Source organism: Zootoca vivipara, chromosome 3 (genome assembly GCF_965207765.1).
Source record: "Zootoca vivipara chromosome 3, rZooViv2.hap1.1, whole genome shotgun sequence".
Classification (NCBI taxonomy): domain Eukaryota; kingdom Metazoa; phylum Chordata; class Lepidosauria; order Squamata; family Lacertidae; genus Zootoca; species Zootoca vivipara.
This window is the reverse complement of record NC_142586.1, coordinates 15,864,479-15,879,829: the sequence shown is the minus strand read 5'-3', so window position 1 is coordinate 15,879,829 and position 15,351 is coordinate 15,864,479. Positions and strand designations below refer to the sequence as shown.

The 15,351-nt window shown below is 47.0% G+C and overlaps 1 protein-coding gene across 2 annotated transcripts in view; it reads right to left on the bottom strand.

The window, feature by feature from the left end:
- KCNS3 (potassium voltage-gated channel modifier subfamily S member 3) overlaps window positions 1-15,351 on the bottom strand; it is a 50,159-nt gene that overhangs the window by 25,388 nt on the left and 9,420 nt on the right. Inside the window, exon 2 of one of the 2 annotated variants that reach the window (XM_060272429.2) lies at window positions 26-198. The gene's annotated coding sequence lies outside the window, so the exon portion shown is untranslated. Of the gene's footprint in view, window positions 1-25; window positions 199-15,351 lie in introns of those variants that run through there. The other variant, XM_060272430.2, reaches the window with a different exon arrangement.

Sequence of the window (15,351 nt, the reverse complement as noted above, 5' to 3'; positions counted from 1 at the left end):
GAACCTTTCCAATTTTGCTACTTACCAGAAGTGATCTGAAGCCTTCTTTTAGGGTACTTGTCAGTTCCAGAAGCATGTCCTGTCGCGGCAGTTTGCGTTTACAAGCATGGCGGTACTGCATACAAGATAGGACTGAAACAACTTTTCTGGTTTAGGCAAAGGCCAGGAAGTTTCCCGTTCGGCAAAATGAGAGGATACCTGTAGGAAAGAAAGAAATAGCATCGACCATTTTGTCATCTACACATATTTCAATAAAAGTAGGCAAGGAGCACAGGCAGGGCTGGCCCAGTGTGGTGTAGAGAGCCAGTGTGGTGTAGTGGTTAAGAGTGGGAGACGCGTAATCTGGTGAACTGGGTTCGCTTCCCCACTCCTCCACATGTTGCTGCTGGGTGACCTTGGGCTAGTCACACTTATCTGAAGTCTCTCAGCCCCACTCACCTCACAGAGTGCTTGTTGTGGGGGAGGAAGGGAAAGGAGATTGTTAGCCGCTTTTAGACTCCTTCAGGTAGTGATAAAGCGGGATATCAAATCCAAACTACTCCTCCTCCTCCTCCTCTTCTTCTCCTTCTTCTTCTATGTCCCACCATGGCCACACACCCCACTGCTGTAAACCCCCGTGGCCACACACCCTGTGGCACCCACTGCAGCTTGCCTCCAGGTGGAGGAGGAGGAGACGCAGTGGCAGGTGGGCCACGGCAACTGCAGGGCATGGCTGTGGAGGCAGGGGGCTCTCCCACTGCTGCAGCTGAACAAGAGGCAGCAGCAAACACCCGGCAATAGCCAGTGCCCAGCAGTGGCAAGTGCCAGGTGGTGGGTGCCTGGCAGCAAATGTCCAGTGGCATGCAGTGGCACCCCTAAGAGCCTGCCGCCATGCGGCAACTGCCTTGCCACTTTTCGTGGGCGGGAGGGCCAGCCCTGAGCACAGCGGGAGGGAAGGAATTAAGCGGGAGATTGATAGCCAATCAAGTGATTTAAGATGTTGTGGAAGATTTAGGTTTTGGTTGAAGGGAGATTCGAAACTATGGTTTGAAGCTGGTTTGCTGTCAGACTGCGGCTTTCTGGTTTGTGTGTACTATAGTTTGTGCCATTTGAATTCTGCAGCAAACTATAGACATTGCAAATCATGGAAATGAGGGAATCCACGTACAGGAGAAAAGTAGGGAGAATATGAGGTTCCAGCAGATTGACTCAGTTCAGATGTCACAAACTCCATTAGGCCATAGCTGCCAAGTACCCCGTATTCCCTGGGAAACCCCCGTTTTTCCTTACCATTTCCCGACGGTCTCCCGTTTGAGCTCCTCTCCCGTAAATCTCCCTTAAATCCGCTCCTGCCGGCAGCCATTTTTCTGGTGCCGGTTTGCCCATCTATGGGCACCAGAAAATGGCCGCTGCTGGCACCGGAAATAGCTTCTACACATTCCGGCGGCCATCTTAGGGGTGGCCGCATGGCGACGGCCATCTTGGAGGTGACCGCATGGCCACCCCTAAGATGGCCTCCAATCAACTTCTGGTGCAACTTCCGGTGCCGCTGCTGCTCTGATCCCATATTTTTCTGCGGGAGACTTGGTACGTATGCATTAGCTAAGACTTATGTATAACCAGGATAAAGAATATGTAGTTCTTCAGATACCGTTGGACTCCAACCCCAGTTACCCCTAGCCAGCCTGCCCAGTGCTCAGGGGGAGTTGTAGCCCAACATCTCAAGGACCAAATGTTCTCCATCCCTACTTTAGGGGAAGGGAAGGTACAAACAGAAACAAAATTGACAATAGACTGGTCAAAGAGCATTAAGCCTCCTGTTTCTTATTTAATCAAAATGGAATTAAAAGGGGTTGTGCAGTAGATTTGCATCAACCGAGAAATCTGCATGCACCACCTTGTTAAAGCCAATTTAACTTCAGGGGAAAAAATCAGGGCTCAGCAATCCTCCACAGTACTAGGCTATGATTCACTGCTCGGACTACATTAATACCACCCATTACTCACTGTGATTACCTAGTGCAACGCATCCATTCAGTTAATTAACAGAAACAGGTTTAGGCAACGTGGCAAGTTCTTTTGATTCCAAAAGCATTCCAAGCCAATTTTATCAAGAAAACATTATTCTAGATCCAAGATGGGGGGCTGTATCCATCTCTTTGCCCAAAGGTTTTTCCATTTTCATTGCTGTTCAATGGCAGCAACTCAATTCAAGGAAGAGAAGGCTACTAGCCATGATAGTAGCTACTAGCCATGATAGTTATGCATTACCTCTCCACTGTCAGAAGCAGCAGACCCCTGAAAAGTTGGTGAGAATCAGAGATGGCTGTTGCACTACTTTGCTAGCTTCCAATAGGCATCTGGTTGGCCACTGTGGGAACAGAAGGCTGGTCTAGATGGGCCATTGGCCGGAACAAGCAGGCCTCTACATATTTTCATGTGCAAACCTTTATTCTGAAGGTTACATGACCAGAGACCAGATATATCTGGGCTTTCTGTAACAAAATTCTACATACTAATGGAGAACCCATGCTCAAAACTCAGAATACCCAGAACAGACCCATTAAAATCAATGGACTAGTTGGGCATCACCTGTAGTGATGGATGAGGTATGCAGCAGGGAATTGCTAACTTAGTGGGAAAGGGGCAAGGATGAGGTGGTGGGTAATATTAGATTGAACCTACACAGTGCTGATATCCCCATTGACTGGTCCTCTCCCCTCTGTAAGTTGCAATGGCTCTGCTGCTGGCGGGGCTGAGCTAGCAGGAATCCACACTATCTTTATTAGCAAAAATAGGATCTCCACGCAGGTCTGGCCCAGGGCCGGTGCGTCCATATAGGCGAGCTAGGCAGCTGCCTAGGGCGCCAGAATGGAGGGGCACTGCCTGGCCAGCCTGCCTGCTGCCCGCCGCTGCCTGGTGCTGCCTCCCGCGTCCGCAGGGGGGCGTAGTCGCCCCTTCCAGCACGGCTTCTGATTGGCTGTGTAGGCCAAGTGGCATACACAGCTCTTTCCTCCAGCAGAAGGAGGCAGTTGGGGCATAGGAAGAACAACCAGGGGTTCTCTTGCCCCCACCCATTACCCCCTTTCCTTCAGCTTCTTGTATCATCTCCTCTGTGGAGAATTTTAGACTCTGGACAGGGACTTGGGCAAAGCTCATGGATGACACTGTGAAAATATGTCAACAGCACGTGGTCGGATTAGGCCACTCAGGCCTTGTTTTCAGCATCAAGGCTCAGCTCCAAAATGGGTGAGAAGGAACAACACTTGGTGAGAAAAGGTGGGACTTCCCAGCACCCGCTACAACCTTTGGAGGCCACCTGCTTCTTAGCCATCTCCTTTACCTAGTCAGTGCTTTCAGGCGTTTTGAAGCACTGCGCAGTGCACCAACCCACAGGCCCAGCTCAAGTCTGCGATAAACAAAACAGTGGACAGCCATATGTACCAATATCCAGGGGTTTGCCTAGGGGCTGGGCTGGTTGGTTTTCACCAACGGTGCAAGGCTGGGCTGGGGGCAAAAATTGCACCTCTCCACTCTGGCTTGCAGTGGCTAGGAATCCACCTGCCTGCTTCCTGGTCCCAGATACAGATGCTGTGTAATGGGTCGGAGTCATTATTGCCAGTATCCTAGAGCCATCCAATCAGCTTTTTAGCTGCTGCAAAGAAGACTACTCACCCTTTGTGCTGATTGGAACCAGTCAGTCCATCAGTCACAGAGGATGGGCTCCTAGGGTCACACTGCAGATGGCACATGATACATCTGTGTTTGAAATATGATTGGCCGGGGGGGGGGCGCCAGAAGGTGATCTCGCCTAGGGCACAAAAAACCCTAGCACCGGCCCTAGTCTGGCCCCCATGAAGCAGTTGCCGAGACTGAAGGTCCCTGTCTCCTCATATCTCCTCCTCTCCATGATTTTCTCTGAGCGATTGGAGATTGCGCCTGCATGCCTGCCTTTGCTCCTCCCACTTCATGCTCCTTTTGGTTCTGGGGGACAAGAGCAGGAGAGGGTGACACCCGTGACTCTTCACCAGCTTGACTCATCTCTGTCTCTTGGCTTCTCTCCTCCCGTATTCCTACTTCAGCTTCTGCCTCTCTGCCACACTCTCCCCGCTCACTAAGTCCTGTTACCCCCTTCAGTTTCTGACACCTCCTCCTCCCAGTCTTCTCCCTCTGACCACTCACTGTCACCCCACCACCACTCTCTGGGCTCTGAGCCTCCTTCCCATGGGGGTTCCCCAGCAGTTTCCTCCCATCATTCCTCTGTGTCCAACCAGGCAGTGCTCCTCCTCACTGATGTTCATGAGCAATATTACGGTACTTCAGTGTGACAGAGAGTCACCATTTTCATACACCATAAAGGATTTGGGATCTGTGAAAATTCCTTAAACAGATACTGTACATACAAATAACGAAGTGAGTGTCTGCAGTCCACTAATGTACATTATTTAGACGTTGACAGATGAATGGGCTGAGTTACTACAATAGTAAAGGTAAAAGGTAAAGGAACCCCTGACCATTAGGTCCAGTCGTGACCGACTCTGGGGTTGCGCGGTCATCTCACATTATTGGCCAAGGGAGCCGGCATATAGCTTCCAGGTCATGTGGCCAGCATGACAAAGCCGCTTCTGGCAAACCAGAGCAGCACATGGAAACGCCGTTTACCTTCCCACCGGAGCGGTACCTATTTATCTACTTGCATTTTGACGTGCTTTCGAACTGCTAGGTTGGCAGGAGCTGGGACCAAGCAACGGGAGCTCACCCCATCACAGGGATTCAAACCGCCGACCTTCTGATCAGCAAGCCCTAGGCTCAGTGGTTTAGCCCACAGAGCCATCTGGGTCCCTTACTACAATAGTACTAGCTATCAAAACAGCTTAATAAGAAGCTGGCTGTGCTCATAATCCAAGATATGCATTTCTTTTCCATATATTTTATTACCTGCGAGAACAATACCAACACTGCAGAATTGTCTGTATATAATCCCCGAGAAGATCGGAAGTCTACAGTTTTAACACAAATATTCTAGCCCCTTCCTTGTAGATACAGTTGACTTGAATGAGCCATTCACTTAGAAATGACGACCTGTTCATCCGTATTCCGTTCTGGCTACATGCAGCTGGCTCAGTGACTGAGCACTTGGGGGAAATTGAAAGATCGCTATCACCCTGTCCTAAGGAAAGGGGGTCAGTGGGTCAGTTAAGATAGTTGGGCTTAATTTAAAGATCACCTGGAATCTTTGCCCCGGAGCAATAAGCAGGAGGCTTCTATTTGGGGTGGAAAACTCCATAATGAGTTTTCTTGAATGGTTGTCCTTCAGTTATACGACTCTGCAGAGTGACTGAGAAAGGCAAGAATAAGCAGAGTACCTTATTATGCCTTATCAAGACCAGCCTGTTCCGGCAGTAAAATAAAATGACTCCCTTCAGACCAGTTTTAAAGACCACTAATCTTATTTCTCAGTTACTTTCAACAATACACAGCTTCTAATAGCGACGAACAACAACAAAATCAATGCTGCCCAACACAAACAATGAAAGCTAGGTCCTTAAAAAGGATAGTGTTTCCAGTGACAATTGAAAATCAATGTGTTTTGGCCCAACACTTTCAAGAAATTCAATTAGCATGAAATGCCCCCCCCCCCCAATTTTCAGTGCGGAGTCTGATGGACCATTCTTCTCTAGTTTATGCTTTCATCAACCACCCCATAAGGTTGATGGCCTTCAATTGTTACCTGAACTATTACAAGCGAGGCCAAAATATAGTAATACTATGTTAGACTGGATTCCTGAATCCATGACAGTTCCATGGACCATGTATCTACACGCCATTCTAGAACCTAAGCAAGTTGAAAAGCTTATCAAAACTATCTGAAACTTTCCAAAAACTCATCTACCCAAGGATTCATCTTCTATGAAACAAATGAAGCTTAAACTTCAGACTCCCTAATCCCATAGGGGCCCCAGAAGCGACTTTAATCCACATTGCTTTTTTTTTTTTAATGGAGCTAGTAGACTCAAATCAATAATTTTTTTCTTTTATATATTTCAACAATCCCAACATTTCAGAGTCAGTAGCACAGATGTTGCAGACAACCTCACTGAAGAAGATGACAGTGGTTACCCAGATCTCATTGCTGGTTGTGAAGGGGGCCCCTTAACAGTTCAGGCTTCAGGACCCCCCAAAATGTAGGTCCACCATTGCATCTATCATAAGCCACCCTGGAAATTTTGAACTATATGGTGATACAGAACTGGGGGTATAGAAATGATTAGCTTGGCAATGCAACAGCCACCCCCACTTCTGTGTGATTTAGGGCTGCACATCAAACTTGCAACATGTGCAAAAGTGTAGGACTCGCCTAGGGACACATGGCTGTCCGAAACCACCCTCTCTTAATATGGTGGAAGTGAAGTCAACTTCCAGGGCAAGAGAAAGGGTGGGTCCTAAGACAGGAAGTAGTAGGTTTTTTGTTTTGTTTTGTTTTGTTTTTGCATCTGGCAGCGGGATGGCAACAGAGAAGCTACATTGGAGCCAGAGGTTTGTGGTCAGTGAAATAACCTCTGTCCCAGATGTCAACCTTGAAGGAGATAGCTTTTTTTTACATCACAAAGTGTGACGCCCCTTTCCTTCTAGAATTTTGGCCAAATGTATTCAAGCATTTTAATGTATTTTAATCTTTGTTGGAAGCCACCCAGAGTGGGCGGGGTACAAATAATATATTATTATTATTATTATTATTATTATTATTATTATTATTATTATTATTATTATTTGAAGCTACATTTAAGTCGTCCCAGTACTAGATAGGTTTTCTTCGTGTCATTTCCAAGCAGAGAACGCTACAGCAATGTGTGCGCATTTAACTCGTGCACATTCAACTCTGTGCATGTGGCAAAAATGTCCCTGGCAATCCCACCCGCCATTGAACCCCATGAGTTTTCACCGTACACAATTTTGGCATCAGCCACAATCCCTGGAATGTCACCCTCTTTTTTGAGGGATCTCTAGGATACAGGGTTGCATTCAACTAACTTTTGTTCAGAGTAGATCCACTGAAAGTTAGTGGGTCTACTCTTGAGCAAAAATTAGTGTCTCGCAGTTAAGTGTCCTATAGTAAATGTCCTGTTTCACCATGAAAGGGGGACATTCAGAAAAATGCAGGAATTGCAAAATTACACTATGACTTCATCATAACAGAAGGAAATGTGAAAAGCCTTAGGTTGGCATGGCAAGGCTTGTTTACCTTCCATGTACCATAACATAACTGAAGGTTAATGGATTGGTAAGCAGTAAAATAGACAGGGGGAAATGTAGGATAGAATAGCCTGCATAACACTGTTCATTGCATTTGTATATGGGCCATTAGCTTTAATTTCCACCCCAAGAGTGAAAGATTGATCCCATAAAATTGAAAGTGTTTGAATTTGGAAAGTGCATGTCTGCAGGTTTAAAAACCCAGCGTATATTGGAAAATGCCATAAATTAATATACTTGTGATTCTTAAAATGTCTAAGATGCGTTCACATAAACAACAGCTTTTATATCTTTAAGTCAACAAAGGAGAATTTAACCGATGGGAGAAATGGCTTTAAGTCATTTGGTATAAGCAAAAGTCGCTTATTTTATGTGTTCGTTATAGTGAGAGCCAACATGTCACAAGTCTGTGAGAAAATGTGCAGGCATTTGCAAAGCTTTGGTCTTCTGAAATGGCGACAGAACCCCCTCAGATTTTTGCAAAAACCAAGCCCACCCCTACGAAGAATTACATGTGAGTTGATTATGTTTCCCTCTCAGGTGCTCCAAGATCCCAGAGATAACACTTGACATAAATTACCTTCCCAAGAGCATCTCTCAGAATTAATCCATGTCACATCTATAAGATCTCAACCCTCATCAGCCTATGTTACATCTGTAGTTTTCTGAAAGAAAATTACTGGAAATGGATAAAATACAGAATTTGTTTTGCAGGGCCCTTTTTAACTGACTGGATGTGCGATAGCATTTCTTTCAAAGGCCTGTAACAGAAACAAACAAACAAACAAACAAAAAACAAGGGGGAACTGCAACAAATTGTTGCAGTACGTGGTGCTCCCATTCAGGGTTCCAGCCAGCTAACTAAGCCTTCTTCCAGAATATTCTGTTCTATCACCCAGTTTTCCATCCCCACTCCAACTACAAGGATTCTCTTGTCCATGAGTAAGCTCAATCCACTACTGGGCTACATGGGGTTTATTGGGGGGAGGGAGGGATGGGGTTTTTCATTCTCATTTTTTAATTTCCCCACTTTTGTACTTCTGCAAACCTTGGGATCCCCTCAAGCCTGCCGATACTCCCTGTTGTGTATGGATGGTGATGTTTTTGGCTACATAAGGATCCACACTTTGAGGACGGGTTTGCTGTTGGTATAAGGGACAGCTGCAATACTTTTTCTGCTGCTTATATCTAAACATCCCCTTATGCTTTAAGCATAGAAAAAGCTCTCAGCTTCCACCCCACCACCACCCGAGCCCATAGCTGCCAAGTTATCCCCTTTTTAAAGGGATTTCCCCTTATGCTGAATAGGCTTCCTCGCGAGAAAAGGGAAAACTTGGCAGCTATGCCTAGCCCAATGCTTAAAATTACAACCTTGGGTTACTGCTGAGAAAGAGGGCAAAGATAAATTAATAATAATAATACCCAGCACAAAACTCTGAAAAATAAATGATGCCGGATTTGTTTAATAAATGCAGACTACACACACTTTTTTCCTATGGAGGGTCAGTTCAGTAGCATAACTCCTCATATATTTTTTCCTAAATTTGTTTAAAAATGAAATGTTAAGAATTAAGAAGAAGATAGGGCTTCATTTTTAAAGCAAGCCTTAACAATCTCCTTTCCCTTCCTCCCCCATAACAAACACTCTGTGAGGTGAGTGGGGCTGAGAGACTTCAAAGAAGTGTGACTAGCCCAAGGTCACCCAGCAGCTGGATGTGGAGGAGCGGAGATGTGAACCCGGTTCCCCAGATGACAAGTCTACCACTCTTAACCACTACACCACACTGGACAACATAGAACAACACCATCACCATCGACGACAACAAGCTGGATTAATTAAGCATTTTAAATACCTTTAAGTTCAATGGGAGACTTGCAGCCCAGTCTTACCTGTGTTCATGTCAGAGTAAGCGCCAATGGTTCCCGTGGGGTTTACTCCCAAGTAAACATTAATAGGATCGGGCTGTTAAAGCCACTCATTTAAACTGCTCCCATTGAAACCAATGGGACGAAGAAGGGTTTTGCAGAGAGAGAAAAAGATTAGACACAATCCTTTCATTTACAGGCATCTTTTCATGAAGAGTAAATAGCTCAGGAACACAATTTACACCAAGCAGGGCTTGAACTGATGGCTTCCAGGTACTTAAAAAGCCACCTTCCGCCCACACTGAAGACAACTCCCATCATCCCTAACCAGTGGCCATGCTGGCTGATGTGAATTGGAGTCTAACAATACCTGGAAGACCAGCAAGTCCAAGTTTACAGCTTTCTTGCCATAATGACCCATCACAAGATTTAAGCATCCCCATCAATATACGCTACGTCCATTTGGGCCAATTAATTGCTGAAGACTGCAAGGAATACCGTAGTGAAATGCTTTGTCTACAATAGATTTGCACCCAGGTTCCTCGTGGGCTAATGTCAAGCAGCATTCACTCACGTCCATTCTGCAACACTTGTCATTATTGGATTGATTTTATTTTGTTACAGAGAGAGGAGATGTGATAACCTTTTATTGAACAAGCCGTTTCAATTAAGAGCCGGCAAACTTTCTGCCCTCAAGGAATGGGCTGTGTGCTTACTTATCCAACCAAAGCTGGCTTAAAACAAACGAACAAAGAGGTATTCCTTTACATACATAGGCTGCAGTTTTTCGGCAGGGCGCTGGTTTGTTTGTTTGTTTGTTTTGCTTCTGCTTTAACCATTTGGAGAGAGATTCCACTGAAAAGCTTCACAGGGTGTATTTCGTGCAAGACTTTCCCTGGAACATCTGATCGCTTCCTGAGAAAAGAGTACTAAGCTTAGGATGCTTTTGCGAAGATTTATTTACCAAATTACAGTCAGGGCAATGGAATTTGAAGGAGCAGCTGTTCCCACTACCAGCAAGGAACAGAACATCCTAAGGATGCATTTTGCTAGCAACACTTTGAATTGTGCTCGGAAACGTACTGGGAACCAGTGTAGATCCTTTCGGACCGGTGTTATATGGTCCTGGTGGCCATTCCCAGTCACCAGTCTAGCTGATGCATTCTGGGTAATTTGTAGTTTCCGAGTCACCTTCAAAGGTAGCCCCATGCAGAGAGCATTGCAGTAGTCCAAGCAGGAGATAACCAGAGCATGCACTACTCTGGCGAGACAGTCTGCGGACAGGTAGGGTCTCAACCTGCGTACCGGATGGAGCTGGTAGACAGCTGCCCTGGACACAGAATTGACCTGCGCCTCCATGGATGGCTGTGAGTCCAGAATGACTCCCAGGCTGCGCACCTGGTCCTTCAGGGAGACAGTTAGCCCATTCAGGACCAGGGAGTCCCCCACACCCGTCCACTCGCCGTGCCCCCAAACCAGTACTTTGTCTTGTCGGGATTCAACCTCAATCTGTTAGCCGCCATCCATCCTCTAACCACCTCCAAACACTCACACGGGACATTCGCTATGATATCCCTTTAAACAGTCATGGCTTCCCCCGAAGATTTATGGAGCTGTAATTTGTTGAGGGTGCTGAGATCAGCTAGGAGACCCCGATTCTCCTCACAGAAGTACAGTTTCTGGAGTTCCGTACAAAGAGGGGTTGGCTGCTAAATCACTCTCGGGGAACTGTAGTTCTGTGAGGGGAGCCGTGCTGAGGAGTCCAAGACATGCTTGTGTTCTCACTGTGCACAGACTTGATGTTACAAAACCATCTCCTGAACGGCTCCCAAGAGTTACTTTGCACAAGACAGCCATGCGTGTTGTTTAGAAGGCTGTGATCACTAACTTTTGAGAATCGTTCTGCACAACTGTAACCGCCACTCTCTTCTACATCAAATATGCCGCCGACACGTCTGTAACCGATGCAGCAAATTTAGGGGGTTTCACCCTATAATTAACTTCTAAAGAATCAATAAACCCAGCAGCAGTTTATGTGCAATCAACTCCCCCCCCCCACACTCCAAAAAGCAACTCCTATAGTTAAAACTGAAAGCGCTATATATTGTCTGTGCCATATATTTTACGGTGCTAGGAAAGCCAATTACTAGAGTGGTCATTTTCATAGCCCAAGCCCAATTTATAATCCTGTTTAGTTTCACTCAGGATACACCAAAGCCAATTAAAAAACAACAACTAAAAGCCTGATAAATAGGGTATGTTTTACCCCAAAGTGGAAGACAGGAGTGCCTGGCGTGCTCTGGTCCATGGGGTCACGAAGAGTGGGACATGACTAAATGACTAAACACCAGCCTACTTTTCTTCTTCAAAGCAATAAGGCTCCGTGTGTAATTAACTGTCAGTTGGGCTTATAATTTAGAGCAGGGGTCGGCAAACTAAGGGCCGTGGGCCGGATCAGGCCCAATTGCCTTCAGGATCCGGCCTGCGGACTGTCCATGGATAGGCATGGGGATTCTGTTCATTCAGGCAGCGCCATTCCCCCCCCTGCACCATTCCATTTCCCCCCCTCTCCCTCATACACACCACGGCGGTGCCTCCTCCCTCCCTCCTCCTAGCTTCTCCCCGCCCTGCCTAGAGGAGGAAAGGGGCTGGGCTAAGCTGGCTGAGCGCCATTTTAAGCAGCCCCTCTCCGGAGCCAGCCCTCTCAAGCCGTTCATCTTCCCTTCACCGCCCTGGTGCTCCTGTGGGCCAGACAGCAGAGAAGACGAGCTCGCTCTGCCTACCCACGAGAAGCAGCGATGGCAGTGGCGGCGGCGGCCCCAGGGAAGGTAAGCGCAGCGAGTGGGACTGGGGGTGGGGAGGACTACTTGCCCCCCCCCTCGCCTCTTCTTCCAGCTCCCCCAGCCCAGTGCCACATCGCCACCGCGCCACAAGGTCTGAGGGACAGTGAACTGGCCTGCGGCTAAAAAAAATTGCCGCCCCGAGTTAGAGCATCAAACTATAAGGCTGGGGAGATCCAGCACAGCACTGAGAAACCCAGACAGAGCCTCAATCCCACCCCACCCCCACCTCTTTTCAAACCTCTCTGGGATTTCTACCAGGGGAAATCCCTCTCTGGGATTTTTTTTTTTTAAAAAAGAATATGATTCCCCCCCACACATAGTGGAAAAAAGGAACGTATCTGAAAACCAACCACCTTTTCATATTACAGTCGGAGTTCAAAATTAGCCAGGCACCAGGCGCATTTTGCACCTGACATCAACTGTTTTCACGTACTAGCAGCACATCCTGTAGAATTCTATCAGTTATATTTTATCTGCACAATCGGAATGCATTTCAGGAACCAAAATGCTTTTTCTGTGCAGCCTGAGTAGGAGCGGTGAATGACATTATAGTGAATTGCCTTCACTTACCCCACCCCACTGCCCTGCTCACATTTGTAAAGAATATTCTTATGTTATGAATGGTCCGTGTCACCATTAAGAAAAAGAGGGGTCGGAATAGGCCAATATATGTGTGGACTGTCCCTGGATCAGGTGGTTTTTCTTCTTTAAGTTCTCAAGCCTCTTAACCTAGCTCAAGTTTGCCATCTGAACTAGCCAGATGTTTAACTGACATGTTTAATCACGGTCAATCCATCATTTGAAAATTAGAGCCCCAAAAATGGCAATTAGGCATTCTGTTTGGTGACTGTAACAGCTCAAAAGTTGCATTTTTCCATACGACTTTCTGCTTCCTGAAATTCGTTCTGATTGTGCAGATGAAATATCACAGGGGGAATTCTACAGGATGTGTTGCTAGTGTGTAAAAACAGTCAAGATCCAGTGATCCCCAGGCATAGCACCTCCAGATGGTGGAGACGTCAGGCGCCATCCTGACACCTGGGCATCTTCACCTGGTCGCAAGTGGCCGACAGCCAGGTGCAAAATGTATCTTGCACCTGGTGAATTTCAAATGTTGCTTGATTTGACATGAATCTATGACGCCACTCCCCTCCACATTATAGATGCGAGAGTGATTAGCAGAAGACTACTGATTTAAATAAGTAGCAACCCATAAGCTTCTGTAAACCAAACATAGACCCTGAGATCATCTTCTGAGTCCCTTCTTCGTGTGCCTCCTCCTCGAGAGGTCGAGAGGGTGGCAACCCAAGCAGTAGCGTAGGAAGATGGGGGCGGTGAGGGCGCCATCGCAGTTGCCCCCCGCTCGCACTGTGCACCCCGCCCCCCAAATGCGTGCCCCACCCTGCCCCCAGAACGCGTGCCATGTCCCTGGGGGCAGCGCGCCTGCTCTCTTCCCCCGGTGGTGGAGCTTCATGCTCCGCCACTGAACACAAGAACGGGGCCTTCTCTGCAGTGGCTCCCCGTCTGTGGGATGCTCTCCCCAGGGAAATTTGCCTGGCACCTTCATTAGACACCTTTAGGAGCCAGGCAAAAACGTTCCTTTTTAACCAGGCCTTCGGCTGACCTAATCAACATCCTATACCCTTTAAAATTTGGCTCTTTGGGGGGGGGTATTAGATTTTTACTGTATTTTTATTTTATATACCGTATTGTGATCTTTTTTGTGAACCGCCCTGAGGCCTCCAGGTGTAGGGCGGTATATAAATTCAAGAAATGAAATGAAATGAAGGAGACTCCTTTAATACCTGGTGCTTTGCGTATATCTCTTCCCCCTTTTGATTCACTGAGAGCGCTTCGCCCCGCCTCACCCCCTCTGCCAGTGCAGAATAACAGCACCTTGTACTCTGACACTGCATGCTCTGCGTACAGCCAGTCGGCATAGGTTGGTTCTACACCAGCCGAATGCTGATGGGCAAGCAGCCCTTTCAATCCACACACCGCATCCGCAGCTCGGTTGCATAACTGAGTGTAAATGGTATGGTGCTCGTTCTTTCTTTCTTTCTTTCTTTCTTTCTTTCTTTCTTTCTTTCTTTCTTTCTTTCTTTCTTTCTTTCTTTCTTGAAAAGGCCAAACCACAGGAACCAGGAACCAGGAATCAAAGGTCTACTAAGCTAGATTCAGGAGCCACATAATTGCTTGGGTGCCTTGTGGCATGCTGTCATGGATTTGGAAGTAATAATAATAATAATAAAACCACCGCAATGGATGCATCATGTAATAGTCTGGTACTGTGCTGAAGTGACGGCAGTGAACAGTACAGACAGTTCAGGACGTTTTAATAGGGTTTAGCTGGAGGGGGGGGAGGTGTGTGTTTGTTTTCTCAGTGAAGATAAAACATAGCACAATATCAATAAGGCTGATAATGGACTTTGCAATAAGCTGTCGGATCCGCAGGTCAAGTGGCCCATTAACAGGAATCTTTTTGCACCGAGATGCAAGCCTCTCTAGAGCTAACTAAACTTAAGCAAACCGGAGTCACTCGTTTCCATGCGCTTTAACGGCCTACTATCATGTAAGAGCAATAATAATAATAATAATAATAAATTTTATTTATATCCCGCCCTCCCCAGGTGGACTGGACTCAGAGCAGCTAACATCACACAAGTAAGACAATGCATAAAAACAAGCGATCAATAAATTAAGATACATGCCACAATTAATTCAAACAAATTAAAATTAGAATTAAAACTGGACAAGTGGCAATCTTCAGGTTAAAATTGAAGGCGGTTACCAACTGTTTCCACTGATATTACAAGCACCTGTGAGCGGGCTGAAAATCTCCTTCGTGCTTGTTCTTATACAAGGAGAAAATGAGTCAGACCGAACCCTGACCAAAGGCCTGGCGGAACAGCTCCGTCTTGCAGGCCCTGCGGAAAGATGTCAAATCCCGCAGGGCCCTAGTCCCTTGTGAGAAAGTGTTCCACCAGGCTGGGGCCACGGCCGAGAAGGCCCTGGCTCTGCCGAGGCCAGTCTGATCGCTCTGGGGCCTGGAATCTTTAGGATGTACACCATAAGGTCCTCCGTGGGGCAGTCCCGTAGGTTCGAGGGTCCTAGGCCGTATAGGGCTTTAAAGGTTAAAACCAGCACCTTAAACCTGATCCTGTACTCCACCGGGAGCCAGTGCAGCTGGTATAGCACTGGGTGAATGTGATCCCGTGGCGAGGACCCTGTGAGGAGTCTTGCCACAGCATTCTGCACCCGTTGGGGTTTCTGGGTCAGTTTCAAGGGCAGCCCCATGTAGAGTAAGTTACAAATTGGAGTACTGGGGGGAAAGGATGTTGCGTTTGGCACATGCAAGCGATGTGGCAGAATTTCTCTTGCCGTTTGTCACCTCTGGCCCTTCCCCTGA